This window comes from Dreissena polymorpha, chromosome 9 (assembly GCF_020536995.1).
Source record: "Dreissena polymorpha isolate Duluth1 chromosome 9, UMN_Dpol_1.0, whole genome shotgun sequence".
Classification (NCBI taxonomy): domain Eukaryota; kingdom Metazoa; phylum Mollusca; class Bivalvia; order Myida; family Dreissenidae; genus Dreissena; species Dreissena polymorpha.
Genome location: NC_068363.1, coordinates 24,668,740 through 24,683,017, shown reverse-complemented (window position 1 = coordinate 24,683,017; position 14,278 = coordinate 24,668,740).

Here is a 14,278-nt window from a genome sequence, read left to right as displayed (position 1 = left end):
ATCGCCAAGATAAAATAATGACAATGTTCCCTAGAGATCATATTCAAATGCGGATTGGGGACTGTTCTGTAGATTCTAGGTAACGACACACACCTTACAATGACGGGCGCCGGACATAAGTCAATTTCAAAATTTCCACATACATCAAACAAAAAAAACGGCTTTTCATCGTGTTAAATATTTGTTTACCCTAGACGTGTAAAGCCTTCATCAAGATGTTTGTATTAGTAAACACAAACTATTGTATTTTTTAAACATGTAAACAAGTATTTTACATTTTGTTCACTGTATAGTTTTTTCTTTGAATATCTTTTAGGGTTTAGCTGTAGTCAATATGTGTGGATTTTAAAAACGTTTTTTTTCTAAAAGTAGCAGAGCATATTCAGTCAAATTATAAACCTTTTCCCCCGTTTTTCCGCTTCGATTGTATAAAACATTGTCTTACTAGTTTCAAATATATGTTACATTCGACGTTAACCTATTGTAGCTGTCATGCATTTATTTATCAGAAACAACAGTTTAATACTCGACCCTCAAATCATAATTTATTTTTTGAAGTGTAATCAAAGGGGCTACACAACGGTTCAGTAACTTTTAAGACTTTTTGCGATATCAGCAATTTTGAAATACCCCACGTCTCCACTAGATTCACGACGGTGAATGGTTTATTTACAAACTCTTTCTGACTTGAATATATATATTTTCTTAAGTGCGTCAACATATTAAACAAAACAAGCCATTACTCGAAACCTTGCATGAATGCATTCAATGGTGAGAATCTCTATACTTTCGGCAATCGAATAAAGGATTTGGGAACGTTTTGATATATCTTTGTCAGTTAATGGTGCGAACACTTTTATGCGATACGATAAAAAATGTCCTCGTACATACTTAAATATATATGAATATAAAAACCTATAAACGCTGATTACCATATCATATCTCGGGGCGAAAAACACAATAAATGTTACATGAACTTAGTTTGTAAATCATTTCGATTAATGTTGATATACCATGAACACATCACATACACATAATCATTATATTTGACGGGTTTAATGTATTGCTTAAAGGTATAATATACTTCATAAGATTTCACACGAAACACACTGGAGAGCCGCTTTACCTTAATTTTAAATGTAAACTATTAATTCATCAGCGATACTATGAAACGAACAGCTATATTGTATAATAAAAGGTATATGTGTGCTTAAAAACGAAAATAACCCGCCTGACTGACCGAGCGCAAGCACGTTCGCCTTACTGACCGAACTCACGCCCGCTCGCCTGATTGACCGTGCACACGCCCGCCCACTAGAAACGCATGCACACATACAAACAGACAGACATAAAAACAAACTTACATATAGACGGACAGCGAGACAGACAGCCTGACAGAAAGACAGAAAGACAGAGATACCGATAGACTGACACACAGACAGACAGACAATTTACAATGGCACACACACCAGGTTCACAACTAACATTCAATGCTTAATAGAAGTAATAGTATTGGAATATAATCGCTACAACAATCATCAAATATTCAAACAAAAATGAAATTAACCTCTGCATATCTTAACCTGTCACCCCAAAACAAGGTTTCCAATGGTTTATTGTTCAATTACACACGATTTTAGACTTGGTTACTATTATTGTGCAACGACAAGTGAGCAAAATAATGTTTTAAAACAAATTCATTATCTCAACCGAAGCGTGGCTTAAATGATGTATATGTCCTTTTATCGGACATAAAATAGAAGTGTATGAGAATGTGTAACATATACTTAAAAGTTAATGCTGTTCGAAACTTGTATATCTCAGATACGATCTCGGAACGTCCCAAGGCAGAAAACAAAATACATTTGAATAAGGAAAACACATTAAAGATAATGAACATACGATATCGGGGCCTAATAAAACATATTGTACTTAAACTGAATGTGTGGATTTTCCTTTAATTTATGCAAATATTTTATGGAAGAGATGTGATTGTTTAAACTGTTAGACGTAAAAATGTAAATTTTAATGGCCACGTCAAAACCATGCAATTGATTTTTGGCATTCGACAAATACCTGACAACCCATGTATGCATCCACAAATGTGTCAACTGTCTTAACATATGTAACTAGAATGATTGAGCGATCGCATGACAAGACATTGTACAATGAAGCGTATATTTGTTAAGTGAGATAAAGTGTCTGTTTTGAAAGCTAAACGCGCAACCTATATAATCGAATAACTTGATTGGTAGATCGATAGATCGATCGATCGATTCATTGATGTATCGCTCTATATATTGATCATTGATTGATGTATCGATAATATATTGATCATTGAATGATTAATGATGATCGATTATTTTTGATCGGTGGATTGATTGATTGATCGATTTATTTATTTATTTATTTATTAATGAGTGGATTGATTGATTGATATATTGATTGATAGATGTGTTGACTGATTTGTATATTGTTTGCTTACGTTCTTGCTTGACTTATAAATTGGCTGACTCAATGACCGACTGACTGACGTATTGATTTATTTTATTTTATTTATTGGTTAATTGATTGAGATTTGTTCGTGACAAAGGATTATTCAATCATGTTGCAAAGAGTTGGAATTTAAACATGGTATACATGTAATGCCATGAAATGAATATGTGTTAATATCCACTATTGTATAACAAATGCATGCATACTATAGATTTAATGTTTTATTGGACGCATGTAGAAATAGTTATATTTTGCTGTTTCATTGAGATTTGGTATTTACTGTTTACCCACCTTGTTAGAACTATCAGAATATTGGACAGGTTCCCACATGGATAGCATTCGCCACTAGCTGGATTGTTTCACTACCAGGATGCTGGACTGGCATCTACGTAGTAAACATATGCTGAAACTGGTATGTTCCCACTACAATGACACTGGGTTGATATCTACATGCTTAAAATAAGGTTAGCATGGTATGTTTTCACTACCCGGAAACTTGGTATTTACATGTTAAACAAAAGCTCAATCGGGTATGTTTTCATTATCAGGACATTGGACTGGCATATATATATATATATATATGTTTGATTTTACTTCAAGGACAGTTGACTAGTATCTACATGCTAAATAAAAGCTCAGCCTGGTATGTCTTCAATTACCCGGATCTAGACTGGTATCTACATGTCTGGATTGTTGAGTGGTAATAGTTTTAGTTGTAAGAAGTAAAAGTAGTAGTAGTAGTAAAAGCAGTAGTAGAAGTAGTAGAAGTAGTGGTAGTAGTAGTTGTAGTAGTAGTAGTAGTAGTAGTAGTAGTAGTAGTAGTAGTAGTAGTAGTAGTAGTAGTAGTAGTAGTGGTAGCAGTAGTAGTAGTAGTAGTAGTAATAGTAGTAGTAGTCGTAGAAGTAGTAGTAGTAGTAGAAGAAGTAGTAGTAGTAGTAGTTGAAGTTTTGTAGAAGAAGTAGTAGTAGTAGTAGTAGTAGTAGTAGTAGTAGAAGTAGTAGTAGAAGTAGTTGTTGTTGTTGTTGTTGTAGTATTAGTAGTAGTAGTAGTAGTAGTAGCAGAAGTAGAAGGAGTGGAAGAAGTAGTAGTAGAAGTATACTGGTTTTTGGGACGTTGAACAAGGCAGCCGCTTTTCTTATAGAGACACCATCTTTTGTTACTAGCTTGTAAGCATTTGATAAAGCTGTTGGGGAGTACAATCTGTGTTTCTTTGTCTGTTTAAGTCGTTTTGGATAAGCCTTAAAAGAAAAAAAGTAAAAAAAGATCATCATTATGAAGAGGTTTGAAAACCAATTTAATAAAAAAAGCTTTGCCTTAAATTTACTACGATTTACTACTATTTCCGATATGAAGCGCTGTCAATGAAAGTGTTATGTTAAGATCGTCTGCTACACATTTCAATTTTTGTGGGAATTTAATAAAGAGGACCAATAAAAGGTATGGGATATAGATAAATTTGTGTAATTTTAGTTAAATTTTTATTTTGAAATGCAATTTTACCTGTTTTTTCCTCATTTTGTTTTTATTTGTTTTTGTTTATAAGCGTAGTTATGTCACTTCATCAAAATACTCGGAGCGCTTGCGTGTGACGTCATCCAAATGGCCGCGTTCTTAATGTAAACAAAGTGGTCGAAATTAGGTCATGGTCGACTTATGGTAATCGGAGGATACTGTATAACAAAAATTAGTTTACATGAGCAATTAGTGTATACGTACAATATTTATGCTTAGATACATATGTTATTGTATTAATAACGAAATAAGGAGTATATTGAGATCCTTGTGAAAGTGATAAACATTATTGTGCATGATATTTCGACGAAAAATCGATTTTCTGTTTTGTGTGAAACAACAATGAATAACGGAGTGATATCGAAAAGGGAATCCCCGCAGCGCAATCAGAATATATGATACATCTGAGACTTTCCGAAACAGCAAACGACAACGTGTGGTTACCGGAGATGAATCAAATTTAAAAAAACTTGTGTGTTGAAGATAATCTGTCACTACTACTTTCAAAACTGTCAACAAACAGATCAAACATTGTCGACTTCGGGCGTAAAATTGACAGTGTGCTACAACTCAGCTACAAAGTGAGTGAAATTGAAAATTCGTTAGAATACAGAACATTATAAAAACCTTACTTGAGTAAAAGCCCGTTGATGCTGAAGCAAGATCCCGTTATTTTCGGCGGATATCCTAAGCGCATCAGTGAATAGTGTTGGGCAAATTAAGACTTTTCTGCGTGACACTATGAGGCTACACGAGCAAATTGTTATTGGTGGGGCTCATAGGCTCGGACTGTCCAGACGGAACCAACAGCGTCTCATAATAGTCAGATTCCGTGATTATCTGACACTGAACAGATTCAAGCCAATGCCTCAAAACTGAAAAACTCCCATTATAGTGTAAACCGAGATTATCCGCAAGAAATAAGAAATGGACGTAAATCCATTAGGCCCGAATATAAATCACTAAACAGGCAGAACCCAGTCCAAATTGTATATCCAGCAAAACACATGACTGGAAACAGAGTTATCCGTGATTTATTCTCAAATTGGAACACTATTATGAAAGGAAACCGTCTAAATATTACAACCATGCCCCAAAAGCAGAACACGAAAAGTTCAAACAATAATTTTGGAACAGTGGCACGTTTTCCGCGAGCAAGCCCGAGTGACGCGACACAGATGGGCGACACAGGGGTAGTCCCGAACCACGGCAATAAACAAATAAACCGACTATCCATCGACAGCGGAACAGAACAAAACTATCCTGGTTATCAAATTAGCACTCATCATTCGCGAGGCGCAGGTACGGAGATGCCCCCAAGACCCCACACCGTGCCAGATCGACGGAGCAGCCCTCGACCTCGCTGCGAACGCAGCGGTAGATCAAAAAGTCGATCGCGTGCACCAATGGGCCGTCGGGCTTTTGTACCATATCCACAAGATTGGACGCATCCGGTCAGTCACCTTCACAGGCGCTTAGACAGTTCAGGGACTAGCGCAATTCAACCATGGCAGGATATGACCGCACGTTCAAGAAGGACGATGAGAGGAACGCTATTGCGGACATATTAACAGTGAGTTACAGTGAGCTTAAAATCGCTACTCTTAATATTCGCGGCCTGAAACACAGACTCAAATTTCCAGAATTAATTCACTTTTTATATAGTTATGATGTTATTTGTATCACAGAGACACACTTAGATAACACTGATATTGTAGATGTTCCTTATTACAAATTTATAACAAAAAATAGAAATCAAACTTACCCGAGAAACTCTAGTGGCATAGGTATTTTCATAAATAAATTACATTCTACATTTGACAGAAACTAAAAAATCTAATATTGTATACGTTTTTAGGCTTAAGGTTTCCCAAATTTTAATAAGCACTGACGATAACATTATGTTTGCTGTGCTTAATGTTCTGCCAGAAAAATCTAAATTGTTAAACGATACTGATCTTCTACAATTAGACCACGAAATAAACATAACGTGCACAAAATTTAAAGTCACAATTCTTATTGGAGATATGAATGTCAGAACTGCCACGCTGTCCAATTTTCTTGTATTGATAATTTATGTGAAGATTTACAGGGTATCAATCCAGATACCCTTGGTACACTTAACAAGTGATGATGATGATGATGATGATGATGATATTAAAGATGGCGATGACGATGACAATGATGATGATGATGATGATGATGATGATGATGATGATGATGATGATGATGATGATGATGATGATGATGATGATGATGATGATGATGATGATGATGATGATGATGATGATGATGATGATGATGATGATGATGATGATGATGATGATGATGATGATGATGATGATGATGATGATGATGAGATGATGAGGATGATGATGATGATGATGATGATGATGATGATGATGATGATGATGATGATGATGATGATTATGATGATGATGATGATGATGATGATGATGATGATGATGATGATGATGATGATGATGATGATGATGATGATGATGATGATGATGATGATGATGATGATGATGATGATGATGATGATGATGATGCTGCTGATGATGATGATGATGATGATGATGATGATGATGACGATGATTATGATGAGGCTGATGATAATGAGAAGGAGGATGAGGATGATGATGATTATGATGATTATGATGATGATGATGATGATGATGATGATGATGATGATGATGATGATGATGATGATGATGATGATGATGATGATGATGATGATGATGATGATGATGATGATGATGATGATGATGATGATGATGATGATGATGATGATGATGATGATGATGATGATGATGATAATGATGATGATAATGATGAGGCTGATGATGATGAGAATGACCATGATGATGATGATAATGCTGAAGATGATGATGATGATGATGATGATGATGATGATGATGATGATGATGATGATGATGATGATGATGATGATGTGTTATGTAACTTGTCTTTACATTAAGTAATTTTCTAAAAAACGGTTACCAGTCTACTTTCTCGGGGATTGGGTAATTGGTCTGGTAGCTGTCACTTGTCAAACATCACAAATCCAATTTTGCATTACTGGATACGTGATGTATTTAATAATTTTCACAATATAAATCCCAAAGAATTTTTTAGCAATTATAAACAACGCGTGAATGACACCTTCAAACAAGAATGGTTTGGTACCCTAGAAAAGAGCTCTCTGTTTTAGAAATAAAATGTAATTTAAACAAACGCTGGAGAATGAAAAATATATTGTATATATAATATATATATATATATATATTCTCCCCAAAAGTCTAAGATTGTAGACTGCGCATTTAGGCACATCCATTACATTTGTTTGAATTGCATGCATCCATTTTTTTTTTAAAGATTATGAATACATACAGTCGTTATCACTGATAATTAAAGATATCTTCTAGTCGAAGATCTGGACAAAAAGTATGTTATAAGGACCAATGGATCCGATAAGGTAATTACGTGATCTAGTAGAAAAGGCATATTTTTTCCTTGGTTTTCAAAACAGCTTATATTGCTATTTTTATAGTTGGCCTCTTGTGCAGTTACATCAATCACTTTCAAACCCTGTGTAAGAACATGGTCCGGGTGGGGACTCTGAGGGTCGGGGGTAAGGAGATACGGGCGGACGAACGTTACAGACAGCGGTCTCCATTATATATATATTCGTTACGAGGAGCCAGTGGAGCCAAATTACGAACTCATGTTTGGTGTCGGCTTAATGTTTACCATATCTCAGGTTGTTGAGAAATAACACTATACCTTCGCGGATGAATGAACATTTAAACTTGTTTGGAAGTGTTCACTGTGTTTACTTATTCAGATGTGTGCATAAATTACTCGTTTGGCAATGTTAGCACTAGCATACACACGCAGCGGTGAAATGCCCATGATTACTCGGTATTGTTTTATCATAAACACCTTTACACTTGTACCTGGACGACAACGAGGCCAACTTATAAATGCTGTGTTTTGTAATTGTATAAGCATTTTAATAACGGTACGCAAAACAAAAGAACATGACGTGTCTACGATATTCACAACGAGACAAGTGCACAACAGAACGTTATTCAAATTATATAACATGTTATATGAATTCCCGATGTTATAAGCAGATACCTTTGCATGGGACGAGTTAGGCATACTAATAAGCTACAATTATGTTCGGAATCCAAGTCTATTTTATTTCAGCATTGCCAATGACATTTCGTCAGACAATGCCGAAATTTAGTTATGAAGTATACTAATTTAATCCAAGGTAAGAATAAATATACGTTTCCTTTTCATTCGCCAATTACCGAACGCAACATTGAATGTGTATGCGGTACAGAAAATTATCACCAATGCTATCAGACTAGCAACTTTTGAAAACTTGTTTATATTTGTTAAATTGAATTATTATAATTACGTCAATAGCATTTGATATATTTGTCATAAAAATATATTTTAAAATTCAACCAGAATAATTGATGTCAATTTCCTATAGTTATTAAAGATGGTATAACTAGAGCGAATCGAGTTATACGAAATTGGCTTCTTAATGACCGAGTGCATTGTGTTACAGTGTAGTACATTTATATTTGTATATAGTAATCTAGTCGCCCTATAGTTATCGATTTACCCCGCATCGCACCACGCTTGTCAAATAGGCGATCCATTAAGTGAAAAATTCACATATTTGTGTATTGAAGAAAATTCCCACAACGTATTTACTCACAAATATAACGTAATCATAGAATCAAGAACAAATAGATAAATAGTTAGTAGCTTCTGTAGAAGCGAAATCTTGGTCGCTCGCTGCCAATACAGCATTGAGACTTTTGATTAACACCTCGTATGTTTAACATATTTTTAGTGGAAGCGTGAATTTGAAAACTATTAATGAAAATTGTTACTTAATTAATGTTAATTTTGTACAGATTTGATCACAATTCATAAGCAACATCGATATTTAATAACGTTAAACTGACTTGGGTTATTTCAGTTGTTTGGAGATAATGTAAATGCTATGTTTGGAATGTATTGCATTTTAGTTGTTTGCAGGAATACCTAAGGTTAAAAGCAAGTTTTGCCAGCCAGTTGTTGTAATCAAACGAAACCTGATCACCGCCTGCACACGCGAAAAATAATTCGCGACGTTGTTTCATTTCTTGAACTACAATCATTTACACATTGACACATAATATGAATATCATGTAACAAGAAATAATTTTGAAATGATAATTTATATTAAAAGTCCAAACACGTTTTTTTTAGCTGTACGGGTTGCAGAAGAGTAAGTTTATGAATGATTAAAATAGCCCACTACGTTCTACATCTGCAAGTGGTATTTTTCCGCAGCACTCACTGTTTATTCCAAATCTGCGGCTATTAAAAGACGACTTCTGAAATACAATGTGATGTGGAAATTGCATAACGCGATCATGCTTCTTTTGCATAACTTCTTTGATAGCGCTTGACTGATTTCTGATAGAACAGCGGGAGGGGGGTCTGATATGGCTGGATAATTGTCGGAGTCTCGCAGAAGACTGAGGGCGGAATTCCCTCAAATCAGCCTATAAATTATTCGAATGTATTAATTCGTGCTTGGTGGCGTTATGTAGAGGTCATTTAAGGTGAAATGTTGGATAAAACAGCTACGCCTAAAAGGCGAGTGAGTGTTCGATACCGATGTTAAAATCAGAGACTGGCTGACACCGTGTGAACTACTAGAGTAACAAGAAATGCATAAACAACAAAGTACGGGTCAACAGCGCTGTTTTTTTATGACAACCTAATTTGTGAGTAAAAAATACCGCTCGCAGATTGATTTATGTTTTAATTGCATCAATTGTATTAGTGTTTATTTTGAATTGTAAATGGTGTCAAAACGAAGTTTGGAAAAGGGAATTTCCATCATGAAATTATATTCTAAGTGTGTAAGGTTATCGATATTCTCACAATATTTATTTAATATGATGGAGATTGCACATTTTATTTTACATTTACTGGTTCTCATTATACCCTTTTCAACAAAAGAGACATTTGTTGTTATTCTTTTAAGTTATTTCTATAACATAAAATGATGACAAATATTGCACACCCAGCTCGACCTGTGCGTTAATACACACTTTTTATAAATGTGAATGGGTTGTGTTATTTTCAAACTTGCAATTTAAACAGCTATAAGATAATTTTGAAAAATGAGTTGCGTCTTATATTATGCAATATTGAGCAAGTTCAGTGCCTTCAGTGCTTTGATTTGAATTGCACTCGACCAAAATGTGAAAACGTACTAATTTGTACTAATTTTCTGTCATTACAAACTTCGTTCAGAAACAATTATTATAATTGCTTATATCTGTCTTCTGAATATGTTGGATTTCGACCATACACTATTTCAAAAATAGAAGAATTGTCATTAACGTACTATTAAATTGAAGTTTTCCACGAGGAGCATTTTAAATGTGTTGACTAACAAAATGATATTTTGACATGTGTTGACAATGGCGCATAATATAATGACTTATTTACTTAATGCTATGTTTCATAGGCTTGCTATAGTGTCCCTATGAATCAATATAATTGTGGTCACACTTAATATATGGATAAATACACGTTATATAATTACAGACAAACTATCATACAATGACTTTATAGAAGGTTACACCGCTATGATATTATGTTCGCTCTTAATATGCTCATAAATGCACATCGTATAATGACAAAGTTACTTAATGTTTTTACCAAGTGACTAAATATATTGCTATTTTGAAAAAAATAATGGTCATTTTGTACGTAAAATAAACTCCAGACTTTCCAAACTTATATTATTACATTTAACATCAGACATCTATTTTTAAACTGAAACTCAACGTCGACGTGGGAGCGGTAAATATCACAATATGGTGTTTGATCGTTTTTATCACAGTATGTGCATATTGTTCAAAGTAAATATGAATAACACAATTAACGTAGGAGCCTTTGCGAAATTGTGTGCACTCGATGTGCACTCAAAATACGCAATACACAGTAACGTTCACCTACCTCACCTTCCATAATATCGTTCGATATTACTTGCGATATTGAACGTCATCGTGTCACCAGCATGTTTTTTGGTCTTTTTGAATAATTACAACAATACAAAGTAAAATGACATATACACACTAACACACAAATTTCAAAACAAATCGTAGCTTATACGTAAGATAAGCTCAGCTCAGTCAAAAACCGTTATTTAATATCTCATGCGCAAAATTGAAGAGAAAGAAATCAATCCTTCCACAACGTGTTCCGAATTTAGAATAAATGTGACCTTAACGCTACGAGCTAAGGACACGTGTGTCTGGTTCGATACGTTTTCTACACATGCACGGCTCAGGCTGTCGTTCAGCATGTCATCCATTTTATCAAAATCTTATTCGCAAAAATGCTTAAATCTCCAAAAATGTTCGTAGTTAACTTCCGCAGTTTTAACCCTGGCTGAACGAAAACCCGTAAGTATCATCGTGGTTACACAATAAAATCCAGAGGGAGAGAACGCGATACTACGATGGCGACAATACGATTACGACAGTTTGACAATACGATGGCGAAAATGCGATAGTACGATGGCGAGAACGCGATAATACGATGACGATAATCGTACTATCGCATCGTTGCAATCGTATTGTCGCATTGTCGTCATCGTATTGTCGCAATGTCGCCGTCGTGCTTTTGCGTTCACGCATTTCCGCCCTCTGGATTTGAATATATAACCATGATGGCCCAAACGGTATTCCATAGTCGTTTATGCTTTTCTATTTGATGTATTACACAAGTAATCATTTTTTAACGGTAAGCAAAAATTGGTCTGAACCAGAATACCCAATCTCGCGTGACTTAATTGTTATTGAAGTGCACATGAAAGCTGGGCAAGACAATAGTAACAACGCTTACACCTGAGATAACGTTGTTAAAAGAATATTTCGAGTGGGTGGAGCTTTCGGGTAATAAGGCGGGATGTACACACAATGTATCATGAACGACGTCGGGTCATTCATGCGCGATCACTGGATAACTTGAATACACATTTAATAGTGTAGACTGCTTACGAAATATCAGTAGGTGGCGAATGACATATTACATACTTCAACATTAAGCGTGACAATACATGTATCATTTCAAAGCGTATTTATTTACACCTTTCTGTCGATTATCGATCTCAATAAAAGAGTGATACTTAATAAACTATTTGTTTTGTAACGTTCAAACCCTAAGCTCACTGACAGCGGCGTATTTAATCTAAGGCATATGTGAAAAACACCCGCGCTTGTTTTGTTTCATGTGTTATTTAAGTTTAATTTAAGTTAGAATTTTTTAAGATATAAGTAGAGTATTTTTTTTTAATTTGCTAAACACAAAGCAGTAACAAACATGTCTGTATAGTCACTAAAATGGCTTCATTCAGCAAAAAGCGTACTCCGAACAAGAATGAGTCAATGCGACAATACGATGGCGACAATGCGATAGTACAATGGCGACATCGGATAATACGATGGCGACAGTACAATGAATATCGCATTGTCGCCATCGTACTTTCGCACTGTCGCCATCGTATTGTCGCACTGTTGCATGGTCGTCATCATTCTATCGCGTTCTCGCATTCTCGCAATCGTACTATCGCATTATCACCATCGTATTGTCGCACAGTCGTCATCGTATTGTCGCAATGTTGCAATCGTACTATCGCGTTCTCGCATTTCAACCTCTGGATTTTATTGTGTAACCACGATGGCCCTAGCGTATTCTGTAGTTGTTCACGCTTTTCTATTTGTTTCATTACAAGGGATATCAATTTTTAACGGTAAGAAAAAAACGATCTGAACCAGAATACCCGATCTTGCGTGACTTAATTGTAATTGAAGTGCTCATGCAAGCTGGGCAAGACAATAATAACAACGCTTTCACCTGAGATAACGTTGTTGAAAGAATATTTCGAATGGGTAGAGCTCTGGGGTAATACGGCGGGATAGACACACAATGTATCATGAATGACGTCGGTTGATTCATGCGCGGTCACTGTATAACTTGAATACACAATGGACTGCTTACGAAATAAAATATCAGTAGGTTGCGAATGACAAATTAAACATATTACATCATTAAGCGTGAAAATAAATTTATCCTTTCAAAGCGTATTAATTTAAACCTTTCTGTCGATTATCGATCTTAATAAAAGCGTGATACTTACTAAACTAGTTGTTTTGTTACGTACAAACCCTAAACTAACTGACAGCGACGTATTTAATCCAAGGTATATGTGAAAAACATCCGCTCTTCTTTTGCCTATTTTTTTATTAAAGTGTTATTCAAGTTTCGATCGATTTTTTAGAAATATGTTTGAAATTTGCTATACAAATAGCAGTAACCCACATGTCTTTATAGTCACCTAAATGGCTTCATTCAGCTAAAAGCGTACTCCGAACGAGAATGAGTCATTGCGACAATACGATGGCGACAATGCGATAGGACACTGGCGACAATGCGATGATACGATGGCGACAGTATATATTACAACTCTAGAAGCCGCATTTATTTAGGACACTCAGTCGTGATATAACATGGTCAGCCTGTTTAACTTGACAATATGAAGGCTATTTTTAGAATATATGTCTAAGGTGGTAACAAAGTAGATCACAAGGTCAAGTCAACATTAGTATCATCACTCCTTGAGCGGTGTGTCAGTTGGGGAAATAAGAGACGACAACACAATGATCCTCTGCCAGTCCGGTCTGTTGTGGGCTGCTAAGAGTAGCTCATCCATGGTTAGGGAGGTCCACTCTTTCACATTGTCCATCCAGCTTTTCTTCTGACGGCCTCGACGGCGACCTCCCTCAAGCATCCAGTCTTGCACAGAGAGTCGTGCCTTGTGACGTTTATAAACCAAACCAGCTTTCTTCGTTTAATGGTCGTCAGGAGGGGTTCTTGTTGGCAAATACGTGCTGCTGTATTGTTCCGGACATACACGTTGGTGTTACGTTCTGTCTAGAAGATGCGGAGCAGTCTTCGCAGACACTTGTGTTCAAATGCCTGTATCTTACGTTCTGTGTCAGTGTAAATGTCCAGCCGAACAGTCGGGCGGAGAGTACACGGGACGTGTAGAGTATGTGTTTGGTGGAGAAGCTGATGAAGCTTCTTGTCCACAACCTGCCCAGCCTGACCATCGCTGCGGTTACCTAGACAATTCTTATTCGGACCTCACTTGTACTGGTTCCATCATTGGCAA